At 38.1% G+C, this 12,086-nt stretch overlaps 1 protein-coding gene across 3 annotated transcripts in view; it reads right to left on the bottom strand.

The window, feature by feature from the left end:
• Positions 1–12,086, bottom strand: part of GRM7 (glutamate metabotropic receptor 7) — a 921,897-nt gene that overhangs the window by 348,728 nt on the left and 561,083 nt on the right. The window lies entirely within an intron of this gene.

Raw genomic sequence — 12,086 nt, 5'->3', positions numbered from 1 at the left:
GAAGAATGAGTGGGTTAACCAGGAAATTAAAAAATTTAAAAAATTCATGGAAACAAATGAAAATGAAACACAATTGTGCAAAATCTTTGTGACACAGCAAAGGGGATCCTGAGAGGAAATTATATAGCAATACAAGCCTTTCTCAAGAACAAGAAAGGTCTCAAGTACACAACCTAACCCAATACCTAAAGGAGCTAGAAAAAGAAAAGCAAAGAAAGTCTAAACCCAGCAGGAGAAGAGAAATCATAAAGATCAGAGCAGAAATCAATGAAACAGAAACCAAAAGAATAGTAGAACAAGTTCAATGAAACTAGGAGCTGGTTCTTTGAAAGAATTAATAAGATTGATAAACCCCTGGCCAGACTTCTCAAAAAGAAAAGAGAAAGGACCCAAATTAATAAAATCATAAATGAAACAGGAAAGATCATAACCATTACCAAAGAAATATAATTATAAGAACATATTATGAGCAACTACACACCAGCAGATTTGACAATCTGCAAGAAATGGATGCATTCCTAGAGACATATAAACTACCAAACTGAACAAGGAAGAAATAGAAAATATGCACAGACCCATAACTAGTAAGGAGATTGAAGCAGTCATCAAAAATATCCCCAAAAAACAAAAGCCCAGGGCCAGATGGATTCCCAGGGGAATTCAACCAAACATTTAAAGAAGAACTAATACCTATTCTCCTGAAACAGTTCCCAAAAAATAGAAATGGAAGGAAAACTTCCAAATTCATTTTATGAGGCCAGCATTACCTTGATCCCAAAACCAGAAAAAGACTCCCTCAAAGAGGAGAATTACAGACCAATATGCTTGATGAACATGGATGCAAAAATTCTCACCAAAATACCAGCCAATAGGATCCAACAGTACATAAAAAGGATTATTGACCACGACAAAGTGGGATTTATTCCTGGACTGCAAGCATGGTTCAACATTCACAAATCAATCAATGTGATACAATACATTAATAAAAGAAAGAACAAGAACCATCTGATACTCTCAATACGTGCTGAAAAAACATTTGACAAAGTACAGCATCCTTTCCTGATCAAAACTTTTCAAAGTGTAGGGATAGTGGATACATACCTCAATACCATCAAAGCCATCTGTGAAAAATCCACAGTGAATATCATTCTCAATGGGGAAAAACTGAGAGCTTTTCCCCTCAGGTCAGGAACATGGCAGGGATGTCCACTATCACCACTGCTATTCAACATAATACTCGAAGTCCTAGCCTCAGAAATCAGACAACAAAAAGAAATAAAAGGCATCCAAATTGGCAAAGAAGAAGTCAAACTCTCACTCTCTGCAGATAATATGATACTTTATGTGGAAAACACCAAAGACTCCACTCCAAAACTGCTAGAACTTATACAGGAATTCAGTAAAGTGTCAGAATATAAGATCAATGCACAGAAATCAGTTGCATTTCTATACAATGGCAGAAAGACACAAAGAAACAGAAATTAAGGAGTCAATCCCATTTACAATTGCACCTTAAAGCACAAGATATCTAGGAATAAACCTAAACAAAGAGGTAAATAATCTGTAAATTATTATAAAGTACTATAAAGTACTCATGAAATAAATTGAGGAAGACACAAAGAAATGGAAAAAATTTCCATGCTCATGGATTGGAAGAACAAATATTGTGAAATTGTCTATGCTACCTAAAGCAATCTACACATTTAATGAAATCTCTATCAAAATCCCAACCATTTTTTTTCCAAAGAAATGGAACAAATAATCCTAAAATTTATATGGAACCAGAAAAGGTCTCGAATAGTCAGAGGAATGTTGAAAAAGAAAGCCAAAGTTGGTGGCGTCACAATTCCGACTTCAAGCTCTATTAGAAAGCTGTCACCATCAGGATAGTATGGTACTGGCACAAAAACAGACACACAGATTAATGGAACAGAATAGAGAGCCCATAGATAGACCCTCAACTCTATGGTCAACTAATCTTTGACAAAGCAGGAAAGAATGTCCAATGGAAAAAAAGACAGTCTCTTCAACAAATGGTGTTGGGAAAATTGGACAGCCACATGCAGAAGAATGAAACTGGACATTTCCTTACACAACCCACAAAAATAGACTCCAAAATGGATGAAAGACCTCGATGTGAGATAGGAATCCAACAAAATCCTTGAAGAGAAAACAGGCAGCAACCTCTTTGACCTCAGCCATAGCAACCTCTTCTTAGAAACATCATCAAAGGCAAGGGAATCAAGGGCAAAAATGAACTATTGGCATTGGAAACAAGGGCAAAAATGAACTATTGGGATGTCATCAAGATCAAAAGCTTTTGCATAGTCAAGGAAACAGTCAAAACCAAAAGACAACTGATAGAATGGGAGAAGATATTCGCAAACGACTTATCAGATAAATGTTTAGTACTCTAAAATCTGTAAAGAACTTATCATAGTCAACACCGAAGAAAAAATAATCCAATAAAGAAATGGGTAGAAGGGCACCTGAGTGGCTCAGTTGGTTAAGCAGCTGCCTTCAGCTCAGGTCATGATCCTGGAGTCCCAGGATCAAGTCCCACATCGGACTCCCAGCTCAGCAGGGAGTCTGCTTCTCCAGCTGACCTCTCTCCTCTCATGCTCTCTAATTCGCTCTCTCTCTCTCAAATAAATAAAATCTTAAAAAAAAAAAAAAGGAAAGGAATGGGCAGAAAACATGAACAGACATTTCTGCAAAGAAGACATCCAGATGGCTAACAGATACGTGAAAAAGTGCTCAACATCACTCTCCATCAGGGAAATACACATCAAAACCATAGTGAGATACCACCTCACACTGGTCAGAATGGCTAAAATTAACAAGTCAGGAAATGCCAGAAGTTGGCAAGGTTGTGGAGAAAGGGGAACCCTCCTACACGTTTGGCGGAAATGCAAGCTGGTGCAGCCACTCTGGAAAACAGCAGGGAGGTTCCTCAAAAAGTTGAAAATAGAGCTACCCTATGACCCAGCAATTGCACTACTGGGTATTTATCCTAAAGATACAAATGTAGTGATCTGAAGGGGCACATGCACCTGAGTGTTTATAACAGCAATGTCCACAATAGCCAAACTATGGAAAGAACCTAGATGTTCATCAACAGATGAATGGATAAAGAAGATGTGGTATATATATATACAATAGAATACTATGCAGCCATCAAAAAATGAAATTTTGCCATTTGCAATGATGTGGATGGAACTAGAGTGTATTATGCTGAGCGAAATAAGTCAATCAGAGAAAAAGAATTATATTTTCTCTCTGATATGAGGAATTTGATAGGCAGAGTGGGGGTTGTTGGGAGGTAGGGAAGGAAAAAATGAAACAAGATGTGTTCTGGAGGAAGACAAACCACAGGAGACTCTTAATCTCATTAAACAAACTGAGGGTTGCTATGGGGTGGGAAAGAAGTGATAGGGTGACTGGGTCATGGGAAAAAAATGTAGCTAGAATGAATGCTCAGTAAATTTTAATTTGTTTTAAAAAACTTACCATATAGACAGAGATCAGCCATTCAGAAAGAAGGTAGGGTCAGATTTAAGTGTGATGGTAGCAAGAGAAATGTCAACCAATATTTTGATTTCTAGAGGTAAGTCAGACTACAAATTTCAACAAAGAACCTAGTAACACAGAATTCCATCATGGTTGCTATATGTAAACTAAGTCATAATTAATCTGCCTTGAACTTTTATTTAAAAAGGCACTAGGGTATAAAAATGGTATTTTACATTGCTTCTCATCAAAAGGACTTCAAAAAGTCAGAGCACCAAGTGGTTAGACTTTATCTGTAACACTTTGATGTGGATTCCTCAATCATGCTGGGTATATTAGGTGTTGCAACAGAACATCTATATAACAATTAAAGGTCAATTCAGAATAAGATAAAATGGCAGGAAAAATTAATTAGTATAGTCAAATGCTTTCTGCACATATATTCTCAAAGCACTTGACTTACTTAAGTGTTCTTCCTTTGTCTTGATAGACTTGTTAAATTATGTAGGCTCTGATGGGCCTGGATCCCATGAGAAATGAATGAAAACTTGAGAAATACATGGTTTATTCATTAACAACTTTTCTTAAACTTTTTTTTTGCTCCACCAAGAAAGCGACCTTTACTTAAACTATTAGATTTGAGAAGTGAGGTGTAAAGAAAAAGATAGTTTAAGAATTCTCCCAAAATGTGATCATTTACCAGAGTATGCTCTTAAGCCTCTGATAGCTTTCCACAATAACCACTGATTGATTAGGGACTCAAATCAAAATCGAATTTGCTTTTTGTAGCACTTGCAAGCACTAGCATGGAAAACAATTTTTTTTTTCAAAGTCATCAATTTATGCATCCTCTGTCATTTCAAAAGGAAAACAAATCTTTGAAAGTCAAATTGTCCCTTCATGGGATGATGGATTTCTAAATGCTGAGTTCCTTCTGTTCAGTAAAGAGGTAACTCTGATGAATCAGTATCCGCAACATGGCATTTGGCAGAAGAGTAATGTTAGTTAGACAAATGTTCTGTGTAAGTCATAAGATATGACAGAGTGATAATTTTTATGGGCTGCAATAGGCAAGCGCATGCAGATTCTCAGAACACCCTTCTGAGTTTAAAAAATGGGCTTGAAAGCAAAGACCTTAGAGATGCTGCCAACCACATAAAGATACAGCACGTCAGAGATAAAATGGCACAAAAGTTGGACTTGCCAGACACCTCATGTACCAAGTCCCAGGGATGCTTGGACACACACTCTACATTATGGCACTGAAATTTTTGAAGCCCTGAGCTTCATATTCTATCACAGCATGAAGTTACCTGCCTGTCTGTAAACTTTTGCTATCTCGTTATATCACTATGTAATTTGTATCCCACTGAAAAGTGTCTGTCCATATTTACATTCTTATTCAATTCCCTGGCTGTGTTTTCCTGGAAAATTTTGATATACAGCCTGATTTTCTACAGCATTAACATGAGGCAATAGGATCTTCATGAAACCCTCACAGGCAACTGCACTCAGCCCCAAATGGCAGGTGATTGTTACAATTAATCAGTTTTTTTATATATTCTTTCAAGATTTTATTTATTAGAGAGAGAGAGAGAGAAAATGCACAGGTAGGGGGAGAAGGAGAGAGAGGAGAGGGAGAAGAATCCCCACTGAGCAGGAAGCCCAATGTGGGACTCTATCCCAGGACCCAGGGATCATGACCCGAGTGGAAGGCAGACACTTAACTGACTGAGCCAATCAGGCTCCCACATTACTGAGCTTTCATATGCCAGTATCATTTTAGATGCCAAGGTACCTAATGTGCTTCCTACAACAACTTCAGGTGTAAAGCTTTATTATTCCCATTTCAAATAGGAGAAAATGTTTTGAAAAGCTAAATAATATCCAGTCTCTCATGAGATCATTCAGGGATAGCTCTGAAACATAAACACAGGCCTCTTTCATGCCCAAAACTGGTTTCTTAAACACTTTGGTAGAGTGATTTTTTGCACTCCAGGATGGCCCCAACTTTCTTTTTCAGGAATATCACCACCTGGGTACTTTCCCTTCTTCCCTTAACCTTGGTATCTCCATAAAAAACATGTCATTCCCCCAAAAGATCATATTCTAAAGAGGATCAGTGTCTTCTTCCTTTTTTTTTTTTTTAAAGATTTTATTTATTTGACAGAGAGAGAGATCACAAGTAGGCAGAGAGGCAGGCAGAGAGAAAGGAGGAAGAAGGCTCCTTGCGGAGCAGAGAGCCCGACGCGGGGCTCGATCTCAGGACCTTGAGATCATGACCGAAGGCAGCGCTTAATCCACTGAGCCACCCAGGTGCCCCAAAAGATCATATTCTAAACTGGTCTTTGTGTCAACAATATACTGCTAAGTGTTAAGGATAAACACATTTAGCTAGTGGGGTAGGAGTGGTAGGGGTAGGAGTGGGGAAGCACAGAAAAGAAAAATCACATCTGACCTTTCGGTTCCCAAACAACAAATAGTCTACAAGTATACTTCTAGAAGTATTGAGAGAGACTTACTTTATTCTGTAGTCTATCTAGAAGAAGTTACTTTATTCTGGAAGTATCTAGAAGGACATTAGTATGCGTAGCTAGCACTATGTCCCTGAAAAAATCTAGGTCTACTATGAAACAGCATAGTATCTTTCAGAGTTTGTGTTTTCTGTGAAAGTTTAAACCACAAAAAACTTAACATGTCCCCGTGTGGGATGTCAGTCAAGCTAACCCATGAGCAGGATGGGTCACCAGCAAATCTTAGTTTGTATCCATATAAATCTGGCAATCACCAGGGAAGGTAGGATGAAGAAGGACTAGCTCTTAAGGTTGAGAGAACTAGGAATTGGGTATCAAGCAAAGTTGGATGTTCTTAAAATATTGAAGACTATGGCAGCTTTCCTTGTTTGAAGGAGCATTTAAATGCATATGGATCATTTATAGCAATAAGAATTGCCTGGTTGCTCAAGCTACGTTTCTATAAGAATTCAGACACATCTATCTCCAAGTTAAATTATCAAGAGTACATATCTTGGAAGAAGTTGCTATGGCTGATATCAAAGAGGTTACTGCCTATGTTCTCCTCTAAGATTCTGATGGATTCCTGTCTCACATTGAGGTCTTTTATCCATTTTGAATTTATCTTTGTGTACAGTGTAAAAGAATGGTCGAGTTTCATTCTTCTACATATAGCTGTCCAGTTTTCCCAGCACCATTTATTGAAGAGACTGTCTTTTTTCCACTGTATATTTTTTCCTGTTTTATCAAAGATTATTTGACCATAGAGTTGAGGGTCCATATCTAGGCTCTCTACTCTGTTCCACTGGTCTATGTGTCTGTTTTTATGCCAGTACCACGCTGTCTTGGTGATCACAGCTTTGTAATAGAGCTTGAAGTCCGGATTTGTGATGCCACCAACGGAATTTTGATCGGGATGGCATTAAAAGTATAGATTGCCCTAGGTAGTATAGACATTTTAACAATGTTTATTCTTTCAATCCACGAGCATGGAATGGTCTTCCATCTTGTTGTGTCTTCTTCAATTTCTTCCATGAGTATTCTGTAGTTCCTCGAATACAGATCCCTTACCTCTTTGGTTAGGTTTATTCCCAGGTATCTTATGGTTCTTGGTGTTATAGTAAATGGAATCGATTCTCTAATTTCCCTTTCTGTATTTTCATTGTTAGTGTATAAGAAAGCCACTGATTTCTGTACACTGACTTTGTATCCTGCCACATTACTGAATTGCTGTATGAGTTCTAATAGTTTGGGGGTGGAGTCTTTGGGGTTTTCCATATAAAGAATCATGTCATCTGCGAAGAGAGAGAGTTTGACTTCTTCATTGCCAATTTGGATACCTTTTATTTCTCTTTGTTTTCTGATTGCTGTTGCTAGGACTTCTAGTACTATGTTGAACAAGAGTGGTGACAGTGGGCATCCTTGTCGTGTTCCTGATCTCAATAGGAAGGCTGCAAGCTTTTTCCCATTGAGGATGATATTTGCTGTGGATCTTTCGTAGATAGATTTTATGAGGTTCAGGAATGTCCCTCTATCCCTATACTTTGAAGCGTTTTAATCAGGAATGGATGCTTCGATATCAGCCACAGCAACTTCTTCCAAGATATGTCTCCAAAGGCAAAGGAAACAAAAGCAAAAATAAACTTTTGGGACTTCATCAAGATCAAAAGCTTCTGCACAGCAAAGGAAACAGTTAACAAAACAAAGAGGCAACCCACGGAATGGGAGAAGATATTTGCAAATGACAGTACAGAAAAAAGTTGATATCCAGGATCTATAAAGAACTCCTCAAACTCAACACACACAAAACAGAGAATCATATCCAAAAATGGGCAGAATATATGAACAGACACTTTTCCAATGAAGACATACAATGGCTATCAGACACATGAAAAAATGCTCATCATCACTAGCTATCAGGGAGACTCAAATTAAAACCACATTGAGATACCACCTGACACCAGTTAGAATGGCCAAAATTAGCAAGACAGGAAACAACGTGTGTTGGAGAGGATGTGGAGAAAGGGGAAACCTCTTACACTGTTGGTGGGAATGCAAGTTGGTGCAGCCACTTTGGAGAATAGTGTGGAGATTCCTCAAGAAATGAAAAATAGAGCTTCCCTATGACCCTGCAATTGCACTGTTGGGTGTATTTACCCCAAAGATACAGATGTAGTGAAAAGAAGGGCCATCTGTACCCCAATGTTTATAGCAGCAATGGCCACGGTCGCCAAACTGTGGAAAGAACCAAGATGCCCTTCGACGGACAAATGGATAAGGAAGATGTGGTCCATATACACAATGGAGTATTATGCCTCCATCAGAAAAGATGAATACCCAACTTTTGTAGCAACATGGACGGGACTGGAAGAAATTATTCTGAGCGAAATAAGTCAAGCAGAGAGAGTTAAGTATCATATGGTTTCACTTATTTGCAGAGCATAACAAAGAACATGGAGGACATGGGGAGATGGAGAGGAGAAGGGAGTTGAGGGAAATTCGAAGGGGAGGTGAACCATGAGAGACTGTGGACTCTGAAAAACAACCTGAGGGTCTAGAGGGGCGGGGGGTGGGAGGTTGGGGGAATAAGGTGGTGGGTATTAGTGAGGGCATGTGTTGCATGGAGCACTGGGTGTGCTGCAAAAACAATGAACACTGTTATGCTGAAAAGAAAAAAAAAATAAAGTGATATATGTTTAAAAACAAAACAAACAAAAAAATTACCAAGAGTACACAGCTTAATAGTAATATTTTTTTCATCATTCTTCCTACCATGACTTTTTACCATCTTGGCTTTTCAGAACTCACTGTTATTCCCTGACTGCAGAAATCTGCTCTCTCCAACTAGTATGGGACCCACTCCTCATCTTCAAAGTTGTCTGGCCAGGTGACTAACTCATTGAATGTCTACTTGGAGTTACTATATAATAAGTACCTCATTATGGCTAAAGAGGCTATGTAAAAAAATACAGAGAAACAAGTTGGCATTTTAATTTGTGCCCAAATCCTAGAAGCATTTTAAGGCTTTCTTATTCTTTAGCAGAACCCAGTTAGAGACGGAGATCTACAAGGTGGGCTGCTGTCTGCAGTCCTCAGAACATCCATGGTCTATGCTGTCTAGAGCCAAACTGTTTGCAATGCCAGACTTCTTAGCCTGCTTCCTCATCAGGGTATTTCTTTCCAATGTGACTATTCTTTCTGTTTTCAGAATCTCATTCCCAAAGCATCTTTCCCTTTTATCATCTACATCCTTAAGCTTATCAACATTTCCCTCTCCCATCCACTCTTTTCCATCATTAAAACTTATTTTCTCACCATGGTTTCAAGAACTCTAATCAATACAATAAGATTGGTCCTGTCTCTCCATCTCTTCCTTCCGTCTAGTCTAGCAAATCTCAGCATACTTTTTCTTTGATTATTCCACTTCCAAGTTGAAGCACACAGTTGACTCTTCAACAATGTGTGTGGTTAGTATTGTCAACCCTCTGCATAGTCAAAAGTCCACCTGTGAATTTTGACTCCTCCAAAACTTTACAAATAGCCTACTGATGCAAGGAGGCCTTACCAGTTATGTATTAATGAACACATATTTTGTATGCTATAGGCATTACATACTGTATTCCACAAAGTATTCTAAAGAAAATGTTAAGAAAGTTATAAGAGAACACATTTATAGTACTGTATTTATGGAAAACAGTCAATTTAAGTGGACCCATGCAGTCCCAACCCATGTTGTTCAAAGGTCAACTGTTTCTAAAGATCGCAATTTTTAAATAGTAATTTGTGAATACTTCCAAAGAGGAATACAGGATTCACTGGATTTGGGGAAAGGTGGTACAAACAAAACCAAACATGACCACCCATGTACTCATATCCAGTAACAGGAATAAGAGACACAACGAGGCTAGTAGTATTTATCTCCACTCAATACAGTACATCTTACAACTGCTAAAGTGGTAAGGAAGAAAAGAGAACAGAGACAGTATTCAAATAATTTTGGGTCACAGAATTTAGTAAATGTGATCAGATATTTTACATGGAATGAATGAGATATTTTTTGAAGTTAATGATTTTGATCATGAGCTTATTTTTATGAACCTGAATTCTTGATGATCAACATGAAAATGTCACTACAGATAGAACAGTGTTGTTAAAACATTGGAAGTGTGGGGTTTGGCCTTAGAACAATCCTAATGGCCACAAAACGATCCATCCTACCTTCTCGACTATACAGAATACAAAATGTCAGAAGGAACCAAAAAACTTCTATCATTAATCATATAGATGCTTCTAGTGTACCTGGATGTTTGTCATACAGACAAATTATCCAGATGTCTAACTCATTTTTTCAGTTTCCTCTTGAGAATTGTTTCACCCAGTCTAGTCAATATTGAAATAATTTTTCCTCCCTCCCTTCAATATTATAAAGATCATATTTTTTTAAAGATTTTATTTATTTGACAGAGACACAGGGAGAGAGGGTACAGAAGCATGGGGAGTGGGAGAGGGAGAAGCAGGCTTCTCGCTGACCAGGGAGCCTGATGAGGGGGTCAATCCCAGGACGCTGGGATCATGAGCTGAGCCGAACGAAGGCAGATGCATAATGACTGAGCCATCCAGGCATCCCTAAAGATCGTATTTCTGAAAACACTGTTGCTATATACCATGGCATTGAGAATATAGTTCATATGGAATTGTAATTTATTGAGTTGTTTATTTAATTATGTAACATTGATTTTGCATCATTATTTTTTCTCATACCTCTGTTCCTATCTTGTCTCTCCTTCACAAAAACACTTTGAGGAAAAACCATCTTCATACCATTCCTGATGTTTTTAGAACCATGGTTTGCATGCATTATTCCTCATTAATAGGTGTTTGTCGAATGGTTCAATCTACCATATCTGGATGGCCAATATTCAAAGACTCACACTGCAATGATAAACTAAGCAACAGTATACCTAACATGAGTGCATTGTCTAGATCATTCAGAATAACATTTTGGGGTTTTGTGGTATTTCAAGGTCATCGCTACAAATGATAAAGGTTACTGAAGTATGAAATTGGGTATTGCTATGTAATATAGGAGTAGGTGATAAGACGGTAGAACACGTCACACGCTTCTGTAACCACCCCCACCCCCACTCTTAGTTCCAGTATGCTTAGGATAAAGACCAAATTCCATGTATGTCCACACATGGCTTATTCCTTGTCCACATCTCTACACTAGCAGCCTTAGCGGACATACTCATCCTATTCACTGTACTTCAGTAAGGTAATGTTGCTTTTTCTGTCCTCAGAGGTACCATAATTTCTCCTGCTGCAAGTCTTTTGCCAGGTTATTCCTCCATGAGAAATTCTCCTATCTGTCCTTCCCTCTACCTAACTAGCCGGTGCCTACTTCCTCCTCAAGGAGGTCTTTTGAGACAGCTTCTGCCTTCAATATAAGTGAAATTTCTTGGTTATATGCCCATATAGCCCTCAGAACACTTATTACAGTTTATAATTATGTATTCATGGGGAGCTCCCAGGAATAATGTCGATTTTCTACCACTGTTCTCTGAGCAGCATGAAAGCTAGGTCTTTACCTGGCTTGCTTATCAACAGAGCATGGTGCCTAGTATTGTGTAGAAGAAGGAGTTGCTCAATAAATATTTGTGAATGCACCACTGAATGTTTATCCTCTGACTACTTCATACATGTACGTACATATGCTTAGCATACACACATGTTTTTTAATTTGGAATTATTATGCAAGTTTACCTATGAGGCTGCCTATGGTTTTTTGTTTGTTTGGTTTTGTTTTTTGTGTTTTTTTTTTTGGTAAACTCTAAGCCCAACATGGGGCTCAAACTCATAACCCCAATATCAAGAATCACATGCTCTATTGACTGAGCAAGCCAGGTGTCCCATTAAGTATTTTTAAGCATATTTTAAATAGCAGCGGACTCATTAACTTGGATATTATGGAAATTATTGAAATTCTCATCACTCTAAACCCAAGTATTTTTGTTTCTTTAATCAAATACACAGTACGGTCCATAAGAACAGCTAAATCTGGTG

The sequence above is a fragment of the Meles meles genome, chromosome 20 (assembly GCF_922984935.1).
Source record: "Meles meles chromosome 20, mMelMel3.1 paternal haplotype, whole genome shotgun sequence".
Taxonomy (NCBI): Eukaryota; Metazoa; Chordata; class Mammalia; order Carnivora; family Mustelidae; genus Meles; species Meles meles.
The sequence above is the reverse complement of the archived record's forward strand: the minus strand, read 5'-3'. Positions and strand labels throughout refer to the sequence as shown.